Below are 12,097 nucleotides of genomic sequence, written 5' to 3' on the forward strand. Positions count from 1 at the left end.
TGTGAATTCATTCGCAGTCTATCACTAGGTAGAAGTGGTTTATTTGCTAGCCGGAGTGTGAACCCATGTCAGTTACCAGTGTGCGCTTGAGAGGTTACCTATTTTCACCTTCACGGGGGCTTTCATGTCAAAAAATTACCAGGCTGCTATCCTGTTACACCACTTTCGTCAGTTCTGATGAAACTGCATCTTGATGATGTTCTTAAGATATTATGTTCTGAAATGTATCTATAATCAGTTTTCTTCCCTTTCGATTCCATATAGAAAAATGGCTGTAGAAATGAGTAGTTTTTTTTCCATTGAAAACAATATAGAAGCAATGAGCAAGTAAAGCAAGTGGAAATGAAGAGTACTGGCAGACATTTAATTTCATTTTCCATCTCTGTGAAGGCCTCTTTTTCATTTAGCCGTAATGGGCTACCCTATCAAGTTTAGCATCAACTTTAAGTATTACCTTTATGTTTATATAATATATTGCAAAGGACTAAATTCATTTTGCTCATTTAAAAATATATACAGAAGAGATTTTGGTATACATATAATGGACCATATTATTAATACTCATGAACCGTTATTTTCTAATTAAGACTTTTTTTTCCTGGGAATGATATGCTGTGCCTTATCTGAAGAAACCTTGATTAGGTAATTATTCGTGGTGATGGATTAAAATAGCCTCCATATCGTCAAAACCCCAGCAAGGCTACACCTCAGTAACAAATCGAATGGATTTTTCTTTTCCTTTTCATCCATTTTGCCCATCTCCTTCACAGTGGCATGTTAAGCAACTGGTCTACTGAGTTCCAGGGCATTCATTAAAATGAAAATGGTTTGTGTTTTGTGTAAAAATTAGCGGCTGGCGCTCCAGATACAAATTGCGCTGGCCGCCCTCCCTGGGGCCTGGGGTATAATTGACTGGACTGGGAGTGTTCTCACACCCCTTACTCTACCTGATTAAAGGCCAGAGAAAGGACACAACGGGGACTGCAGCAAAATTGGAAAGGGGGAAAAAAACAGGCAGCTCGGTAGGGCACCCCCCAATCTAATCTTTCCCTGAGAGCATCGAATGAAGAGAGTTGTAATTCCACCCCGCGCCCCCCACCCCCTAGCCCAAATCCTCCCTTAAAAAAAGAATTAAGAGTGGCACATCTGCTTTTTTTAAAGATAAGGGGAGAGAGTGAAATTTGGGCTGATAGCAGAAAAGGCAGAGCCTATTGTCCATGTGGAGGAGCTGTGAGAGAAGGCCCAGGCCTGCACTTACTGCATGCCCCCTCGTTTCAAACTTAACCTTCCACTGCCGCTCCAACTGAACTTTCACAATGGTGCCCCTCTTCCCTTTTCCTGACTTTCACAAAGAAGCTCAGAATAACTCATGCCATTTGAGGTAGAGCTATGCTAAACTCAAGAAGCTCCAGTTAGAGCTTACTTCATTTGACCTGCATAGCATTTACATATAATATGTCCTCATAGACGGCCACTGCACACACACTATCAAATATTATATTGCATAATGCCTCATATAAACTGGCCTTGCAAATGTTTGTTACATTTTATTTATTTAGTATACACCTTCAGGGAAAGGGAAATTTACTCAGATTCCTTTAGTTACTGGAGTACCTTGCTCAAACGTCCAATAGCCCCGCCTCATACAGAAAGCTACAGCTTTAACATTGCTTTTTAAAAGAACACAGTTATTGCTGCTGTTGCAGATGATATCAAAACGCAACTTAGCTACTTGTAACGTGTAACAATGTTACTCCTGTAAAATTCAGGAGAGGTGACATTAGTTTGTTAAAATAAATGAGCAAACATTTCAGCTAGCTAACATTAGGCTACCTATGCTATCTTTTCTCTGCTTTTGTTCACCACATTAACTTAAGATAACATTAGGCTACATGTCCAGAGAAGGAACTCAAGTTAAAATGTCTCCAATAAGCTTATGTTAACAAACGTTAATGATGTAGAAAAGAGTCCTCACATCTAACGTAGTCTTACAAAGTAACCAACTGGATACCTACTCTAATCACTGCTCCACTGAAGCACACGGTTTTAGACAGTGAATGCTAACTTGAATGCTTGCTAAATTCAGTTATTATTTCCAGTGCATTGTTGTTGTTGCATGTTTTGAACATTGCCGTCATTTTTTTTTTTTAACTTAATATAAAAGTGATAAGGCACTTGAGGCCGTGCTATATTGTGAATATAGTCACAGCTAAATCGATTGCAACACCCTTTAGGCATTACTGCATTCACAATGTAGCATGGCCACTTGTGCCTTATACCTTAAATATATACTCTCTGAAACAAGGGTTCTTTGGCCTGTCTTAATAGGTGAACCATTTCTGGGACCCAGAAAGTAGAACCCCCTATTGTAGGTGTGTAAAAGCATGAAAAGCTCCCAGAACCATTATTTTGCCTGACTAAGAAACCTTGCACTTGATAGGCTCCCCTATGGAAACACAGAGGAGTCTTTTGGAACCCCTTCTTCTGAGAGTATAGAATTAACATAGAAAATGCCATTGAGCATTAACCACCATATGCACATATACAGCCTACCCTACACTAATTAGCATTTAATTGTTATTTCCTTTCATTTTAAAAAGGCTTCATCAATTTTTAATTTGAATGTAACGGTGCATAAACTTTACCTATACATATGGGGGGAAATTTTACAACCTCAATTAACCCACACAAATTAGAACGGCATCTCCCGTGCATCACTTCTAACCCCTGTCTCTAAGATTCTGACTCAGACCTTCATACTGGGCATTGTGAGGGGGGAAAAGGCGATGGGTCCATAGCTGTATCTGTCCATAGTAGCTATCTGACCAACAAGGCAGGCTGATCAGGGCACTCAAACTATCGGAATCGCACTGAGATTTAAGGAATTGACTGACAGATGCCAGTCTCCCAGTGCAGTGCTGGGTCTATCTCTGAGGTATTTACTTAATTAAATGTGCCATGAATAATTTAATTAAATATTCATTCAATGTATGAATAATTCAAAAATGATCCTTTTAATGACATCAAAAAGTGTGTCTTCATGGTTGTTGTCAGATTCCTGCTTCAAAAAAAAAAGAATTTTACATACTCCATAATGATATCCATCTTGAATATGGTACTTTGGAAAAATCTAGACATCTACATCCACACAAATGTTTTTAACTGATGTTATGTTATGCATGAAGGGGTTTTTTCTGTTTTGCTCTGATACAACATATTTGAAAAAACTTCAAATGAGCCAATCAGTGTCACATGATATCGTTGTCCCTTTTTGTTGTACAATTTAAGCAAGCCAGCTTTGATCCTTTAAAAGGAACCAACCCGGCATGATTAACAGTGGATGAAACATCAAAACACATGTAGATCTAATGTAAAGCGCATCCATAAAAAAACATTTGCATTCCCCCATCAAACAACTATGGTTTCTTTCAATGATTTCTCACTTGGCAGCGCTTGTGTCAAATATACTGCTGTTGCTTCTCAAGTTCGTTGGCATGGGAGGGAAAAAAAAAAAAAAAAGATTGTCAGCAAGCAGAGAACCCATGGCAATCCCTGGGCTCATAAAGGAATCGTTTACAAACCATGCGGTTGCCATATCGGTGAGTAATTATATTGTTCCTGTAAACTCTGCGCCGTCTCAACATGACACAAAGATGACAGACAGTGAACACTTAAGACAGGCGCCTCGTCTCAAGTGTCCGATCCTGCAGAAGGTCCCTAGAAGACCTGGATGTGCGCTGGAATCCGCAGACACAGCCATACCGGAAACCCCCGGTGGCTTAAGAACAATATGAGAGAGAAAGAGTGCTAGCCAGACAGGACATGAGTTTGGTAATTAACCAATCAAAAAACAGTCTCTAGGGCCAGAGGGGTGTACTGTATATTTTTTCTTCAATTTCCAAGATGACATAGACGACAGAAAATACAAGGAGCCTCTTTCCCTTGTGATGAATATAAACATGCCGCCAGTGTTTTGCAAATTGTCAGTTCTGGTCTTGACTAGGATTGCGCATCGTCTTTGATGATAACTTTGTAATACAGAATTGCTAAAGGTAATACATGCTAAGTTGTGTCTTCTCTAAAGTATTCCACAGTTGACAAATGTGATAGGAAAAAAATGCAATATTTATATACATGCCTATATATTATAAAACAGATCTTACAGTGTATAAAATTCTATATGAAAGCTGAAAAATGCTGTTTCGACATTGGGACCTATTTTCACAGTCAAGGGGCAATTGTCAAACCAGTGGTAACTCAAGGCAGTGGCAAATTAAGGTGTTTTAAACTCAATTTCTGTGTTTTTTTTTTTTTTTTACTAGATACTGTATCACATTGGCACCACAGTTGAAAGAGAGGTTGGTTTAAGAGGAATAAATTACTTTTGGGTGCAGCGACCTGCATCAGTGCCACATAAAGCAAAAAACAAGAAAATAAAATTTGACAGAGCTCATTTAAAAACTAGAATAAATATTTGAGCACAATTTGGATAGTGGCAAAAGCTTTGTGAGCGGGTGGAGTTGAAGACACGAGCTCACATTGTTTCTGTTGGACCAAATCTAAAAATCACCACTAATTTACCTGGACTTTCTGCTTGCCTGTCAATTAAAGGAGTACCATGGTGATTTTCACACTTTCTCGGTTTTATGTGCTATTTGCACAAGAGGCATTGAAGAAACACAATGAGCAAAGTATTAAATATGTCCGTTCTGTATTTTTTGAGAAATATGCATTTAAATTCATCGTCCAATTTCAACCGGTGAGAAAGTTGTCATTTTGCTAGTACATATAACCACTCCCATTTCCATGCCCCGTAAAGAAATCTGACAGGACACACCGTCCTGCTGTTCAGACAATGCAAATATTTGACTAACGTTAGGTTCACTTATATTAGAGTGCCTTTAGATTATTTCTGGTTATATTCATTTAGCTAGCTAGCTAACGTTAGCTAGCTAGGAGGTTTGCTTTCATAAGGCAATGTTATCGATAACGTTAGCTTGCTAGTTTGCTTTTATGAGGACGTTATAGTTGTGCTTTTATCTTAACTTGGCTAGCTAGATAGCAAAAATTATAATTGGATATAAGTCAACGTCCTTACCTTAGCTATCTATCGATACTTGATATACTGCTAAGCTAGCTAGCTTGTGAAAATTCAGTCTCCCAAAGAGAGAGCGTATCATGGGGGTAGCTATGGTAACGGGGCACGGTCTGTTAATCATAGCTAACTGACGGTTCTCATTACCACGCCCAGACGGTTCAGGTGAATTTTTATAGTGGGAAATTTAGGCTTAGAAAAATACGTTTTAAAGTACATTGAAATGACTGAAGAATTAAAAAATTATGCACATTTGTTTTGTTGTTGCCTGAAGACAACTGGGAAGTGTCACGTTCAAACACCATGGTACTCCTTTAAGTAAGTTTAATTTAGCCACCGATGTAGCTAGGTAGCTATTTTTGATAATGTTACTTCATTTGTTCTTGGAAGAATTAAATGTTTGCTATGAAATGTTAATTTGGGCTAGGTGTGTCAGGTAACTTTCAGTCTGGGACAAATGGTAGCCTTGTTCTACTATTTGCTATTTACTATTTACGAACCATCGGGTAGATTATTAACTTTAGACTAGCAAGTGAATTTAGCAAAGCCATCACTTCATCAGCTACCGAACTCAGTGACTAAATGGAAAATGTTTTATTGTGCTATTAGTAAGCTCTGCAACAACAAAAAATATTCCATTAGTTTACCTGGACCCTGGGAGCTGACATTTTAGTGTAGCTAACGTTATGGCACATTCATGATGAGGTGTGTGGAGAAGCAGGAGGTGGGGTGTGTCTCTTTGTCTGTGGGCAGGGCCATCGGATGTTATGATTTTCAAGATGTTTTCACAACATTGCAACCATTGAGAAAGTTTCCTACTACATCTTAAATGTGTATATCGGTGATCCTTTCCATTTTTACCAAAAGCCCATCTCCCTTTATTAAAAAAAGACTAATTTTCCTACTTGTATTAGTTGTTTTGGGAATTCCCTTGCAGACAAACAAACAAAAATCAGCAGTCGACCTAACTTATTGTACCAGAGTGTGCCATTGCAAATCAGGATTCACTTCAAGTGTGCCGCAGATAAGAGCCTGTGGTTTCAGATCAAGGTCTTGCTCTCTCCACGGGCTTTACAATCAGACAAGAAGCCATACCTTATTACCATTGATTAATTGTCAATGAAATCCACCTCTGTTCAACTCAAGCATCTAGAGAAAAGATAAATGCTAGTTTCCACATGATTCTAATCCCACAGGAAGAATACAATAATTACAAGCTAAAAACATTACAACAGCAACAAATCGAGGTGAGGCAAGGAGCTGAGAACCCTCTACTATCAGACAGAAACAAGGATAACATCAATGAGAATGGGCAAGTTTTGACCTGGTTCAAAAATACACTTAGCTTTTGCAGTTTAAAAAACAGTGGGGGTTTCTGCCATTTCCACATATAGGCAAAGCTGTCTTTTCACAACCACATATAGAGCAAGCGCTTGGTGTACCTGTGAAAATCCACAAAATCTCTATTTAAAAGCAAACATATACATATTGTTTCCTTCCAAAAGTGAGAAATGGTAAAGAAGGAAACATACAAGGATTGTACATTTCAAAACTTCACACTTGACAGTTCTTCAGCAATTTTGTATTTCATAATTAAATAATTCACTTAGCATTGGTGGCAGGACTTCTTTATGAAAACAGGGCCACAATGGAAAACAACCTGCTTGTTTGTGGGGGACTTCCAACAAACATATAATCAAAACAGGATACACATTTCACAATCCCGCTATCCTTCAAAATTTTTTGTTTATGCGCCTCATTTGAACCGAGCATAGTTTTCTGTCATTACCGGTCTTTTCAAAGTGTGATGTCATTTGGGTGGACTGCGGGGGTTTTTCTTCCCAAAAAAAAAGTGAAGCAGCGGGGGTGAGGCAGGGGAAGCTACGTGCGCCGATGGAAAGTGGAGGAGAGGCGTTGGAAACTGCGTCTCTCAGCTGGACAGGCAGGGCAGCCAGCGTCAGAGCTCAGCGGGATCGGCCTGCGCCCGCGCGGGCCTGGGGGAGGGGGGAGGGCGGGTGATGGCGGGTGAGGAAACAGCTGGACCGGCCGAGGCGCATGCCAGCGCACGAGAGTGGCCGCTTCCTGAAGAACAATGCTCTCCAAAACAAAACTGCGGCACGGCCGTCTGGGGCAACGGCGAGGGGGGAGGCCGGGTCAGGGAGTTTGTCTGGGACGGGCCGAGCGTCAGCACGCCCTTCTCCAGACGGGGAAACATAAAAGCGATATGACCCTGTTTTGGCCTTAACTTTGAAAAACATAATTTTCTATTTTCAGTGAACTTACGGGACCAATTGAACTGACCTTCAGGGGGTTTAGATTGGCAGCACTGGATTAGAAAATTATATTAGACCTGGGAACAGCTGTTTTTAACTTTGCAAACTGTAATTAGAAGGAAACCAGGATGTCTGGATTGACTTGTTACAAAAAGCAATGATATTCAGTCTATTTGTTTGCTTAACTTTTATAATGAATTGTTATTGTTTGTTATTTAAAATAATTTATTGCTTGTTAACATAAAATCATATTTTCAATATAATAGTAAGTTGCTTGTTGAACATATATGTGTACATGCACATATATGTGTGTGTATGTTTGTGTGTGTGTGCACGAATATGTGAGAAAGAGAGAGAAAGAGAGAGAGTACAAAGAAGGAAGAGGGCTTAGAAGTATTGTGGCAAGCACATGCCTGGTGTAATCAGTTCAGCTTATTTGGAATTTTTGGAATCAACCTTGTGGAAAAAAGAAAATGAGTGATGTCAAAAGATAATTAGAGGAAATGACTCATTGTTTTTACCATAGTGTTTTACTCATAGTTTTTACCAAAGTAAAAATACATAAAACTATTTGCTTTTTTAAGAAACATAAAACAGACTACCATATGGCCTTTCTAGCCTTCAAGTAAATGATTCATTAGCCTTCATCCATCTAAAATATTGTTTACCCTCTCAGACAGATACTAGGGCCTCCCTCAGGCTGGCTCTAGTTAGTCGGGAGAAAGACACGGATGGGTAAATCAATTTATGTTGTGTCTGCAGATCATCGTTATTTTATGTTGTGCAATATGCAGCATGCATTCCCACTCAGCCTCAGGCTACTCTACAAATGGAGGGAACCGTTCTCCTCCCAACCCCCCAAACACACGTACACCGAAAACAAATTAATGAGAGTCCAGAACAGGTTGAGTTTGTGTGTTCAAATGGAATAGCACCGGGGACAATACTGAAGCCACGGAGATGAGCATCCGTCCTCCTGAGGAACAACATCCACAGCGTTTGCTGCTCGGGAAATGCAGGTGAGCTCAGTTACTAAGGCTCATTTGGCTGAAACTCAGTCCAACTGCATCGCAGTTCGTTCAAAACGTTTAAGCCCTTACACAACATGTTCAATCCAAAGTGTGTAACTGTATTTCTGTGATGGCTGTCACTGCTAGGACGACACAAAAGGCTCAATAAGATGTTTGCGCCACATCTTCTCTGTTTGCAGACACCTACCACCACCCCTGTAATCTCCCCTAGCGTTGTTTTCCACAGCCTCCATAATCGACGCGTCCTTGTCGTGGGCAGCCGTTCTGCCGTTAGTACATTTATTCATGCTCAGATAAAGGCGGCTCCACTTAGCCGTCCTCTCGTCGCCTGGATTGAGCAGCCAGAGAGCGTGTTTTAATCTAAATCTCATCCGTACACTGTCCTCATTTAAACCGAGAACTGTGCGTAGCCCATCCATTTAACAGCCTGGATTTGACCTCCCATCATCCAACAAGCGGAATGGCTGTGTACTCGTGCGGCTGTCAAACAGTCGAAGAGCATCAACATTTTAGCGCCCATTATTTGCATTACAAGTGGAAGAGTGCACTAAGGATATGCTCATATACCTTCAGTTTCTACTTTGATACAATCTGCAAATAGGCAGAATATTTATCAGAAGCTAATGTACTATGATATTTATGACTTATGATTCAGACATGTAGGTTGGAACATTCAGCCATGAAAATGCTCTGTGGAATTGCTTGGTTTATAATACATAGTTCAAACCAGGTGAAAATATATACAGTCTCCTCTATATTAGAATTTCTATTCGCCTTGATGGCACTATCTCTGTATATATTAAATAAGGGATTATACTTCATGGGTAAACATCGTCAGAGTCTGTGATTTTAATATATTTGCTCATCTCTATTTCTATTTAAGATGCAGTATTCTTTACAAACATAGAGGACCTGGTGGCTGAAAAAAAAAGTTTTCTCATTCTTCTCTCTTCGCTTAAAACTCTTTTAACGTTTTCCTGTACCTGCTGCAAAATTAAAACATACCAGTCTCTAACCAGACCAGGGTGCACTACAAAGTGATATTACAGGGTTAGTGAGCTACGTTAAGCTTTAACCTTGGGTTTTCCATATCACAAAGCTGACTCACTTTAAATTGGGGTATATCCCCATGGTAACTTATGCTACACAGTTTACCTGGTTTGGGGCAGGTCAATAAAACATGAATAGATAAACCATTGAATACTACTTTAATGTTTAAGCCTATTAAATTGGGCTCCCCATATTTTCCTTGCCCCAAGCTAATGCCTAATTGATCAAGCAGAGAGTTTATAGTAGGGTCACAAGAGGAAGGGGACAGACAATTATGCTTTGGTTGATCAAAAAAGTTCATCGGGAGAGAGGGTCGTTCCTGTGGTCAGGAAGCCAGTGGCCACAAATATTCTTGTGTATAGTTATACATCATTACATAGCCATGATCATCAATCAAGATCTTAAGTTGAATCAGGTGTCTTAGTGCATGGGCTTAAACAAAAACCAGCACCCATACCGGCCCTTTTTGGATAAGACTGGACACCTCTACTTTATATGCATTTGCATTTTTCTTTTTACTGCAGTGATACTCAGTCCTGGTCCAGAGCCTGCTGCTTTTTTCTAAAGATCAGCGACAAATTCAGAACCAAGATGTGTCTGTGAGTCCCTTAACACCTGACTGACCCACTCACAGCCCAGCTTCTTATTTGCTAAAATTATATTTAATTCTTTAAATTTTTGTTGTTAAGCTGTAGAAATGGCATGATACTCATAAGCAATGTTCACACTAAGAAAATGAAGGACACTTGCATGGCATCACTCAGTGTTACAGATATATACAAGTGGTTATGATAAATGGAAATTATTTCATGGAATTGTGCAAAAAATTGCAAATAGGAATATTTTAATATGTAACATGAAGAACACTGTGATTACTATGATTGTGAAATGCTGGAAACATCAGGCATTAATTAGTACTCCATTTCCAGCATCTGTCAAGCTCTATTTGGTGTATTTCCAGTGAGAATATTTATACACAGTTCAGTGCAGACACCTCTTGGAGGTGACAATACAGAGAAGCGCATTAAAAAAAATAAACCCGACTATGTCATTACAGGAATATGTTTTCATATACAAGAATGTTTTCAGGTAGTTTAGCAATTTCACTTTATCAGTTAGAGAATCTAAAGAGAAACCTTACATTGTGTATCTTATCATATTGGCACCTGTTTGCATTGTTTCACAATTTGAATGATATATTTTAAATCTAGCACAGTTAATGGCTGCTCTGTGCTAGCAGAGACAGTAAACCTCTTTATCTTCATCAGTGAGAAATAAATAATTAAAAAAGAAATAGTAATTAGCAGCTTGATTGGATTAACTCGGTAAGGGAGAGCTCAGTGAGGGAGTGGAACAAATGAAACTTGTTTAAGGTTCTAAATTGGAGTTCACTTAGGCATTAAATCATTTCGCAGCACCTGAAAAAACAGCGCCTTTATGGTCCATAAAAGAGCCCATGCACTGTGTGTTTTTGCCCTTAACTTTGAGAAACAATTGTAAGCAAATGTTACTTCTGTCTCGTCTTGCTACAAGTCACTCTGAATTAAATACTGTGCATGAAATTAGTGTGTCGTAAATTTTTCACTTGATGCTCAAGACAAACTGTGCTGTGATTAGACTGAACATATCCCTTCGGCAGTCCATGCATCTTCCAGCACAGAGATATTGCTTCTTACTCTGGGTGGGAGAGATCTGTTGTACAAACTTAGCATGTGCAGTCTGACTTCTATTGCCACTTGGAAAGTCAACTGGGGATAGACAGCCTTTGATGTTCACAGTGATGAATATAATCTATCAGCATTACAGTAAATATGATCTAGAGAATTGTGTCAGGTATGCCTTTGGAGTATTCAATTGGGGTCATTCAGCAAGAGCTGAATTTATGAGATTTATCGTTTATGGCCAAGGAAAATCATTCAGTAGCCATGCTGTTTTACTTTTATAATATCTGTAGAAAGGATTGTATATCCTTTTATCAAATATAATGGCTGGAGTTTGAGTCTGGAAGTGAAAAAACAATTTTAAGCCTTTTTTTCTTTTTTAGATTGCTAACAGTCACATATATTTCTGCCATTTTTTTATATAGCAAGCCCACCCCATCACTGTAACATCTTCTGTTAGTTCAGAAGGACTCACTCTTGCACTAGTGCCCTGTGTGTACAGCCATCTGCCACTCATTTTCACTTTGCAGTCTGCCAGCTGGGCGGTGCTGCCAGTCCACCAGAGGTTGGCACCGATTGCACAACTGGCAAAGGTAAACAGCGGGCACAGAATCAACCACTGGAGCCATGGATGTGTGGTCAGGTGGAGGGCTACCCTGCTGACTCAGACTCTCCCTCCCTGAGTGACACGATGGCCAATCATTCTTTTCCCAGCAGGACTCCTGGCCACAGCCTCCACTGGCGCATGCAGTATACGCCTTTGGGCCTTGCGGCAAGTCACTGCAGTAGAGAACAGTATTATTTTCCCCACCTAATGAGACCTGATTATGGTCGTAATTTAAACAGCAGTTAAGATGCTGAAAATGAACCTATTCAAAATAAAACAAGAAGCGTTTTATGTAGTAAACTCTGTACATCACCCTTATTTGCAGCATACAGCTAGTTATATGTCATGGGAATATCCACCTTTGATTTCTCTTTATGCTT

The sequence above is a fragment of the Anguilla rostrata genome, chromosome 8, assembly GCF_018555375.3.
Source record: "Anguilla rostrata isolate EN2019 chromosome 8, ASM1855537v3, whole genome shotgun sequence".
NCBI classification, from domain to species: Eukaryota; Metazoa; Chordata; class Actinopteri; order Anguilliformes; family Anguillidae; genus Anguilla; species Anguilla rostrata.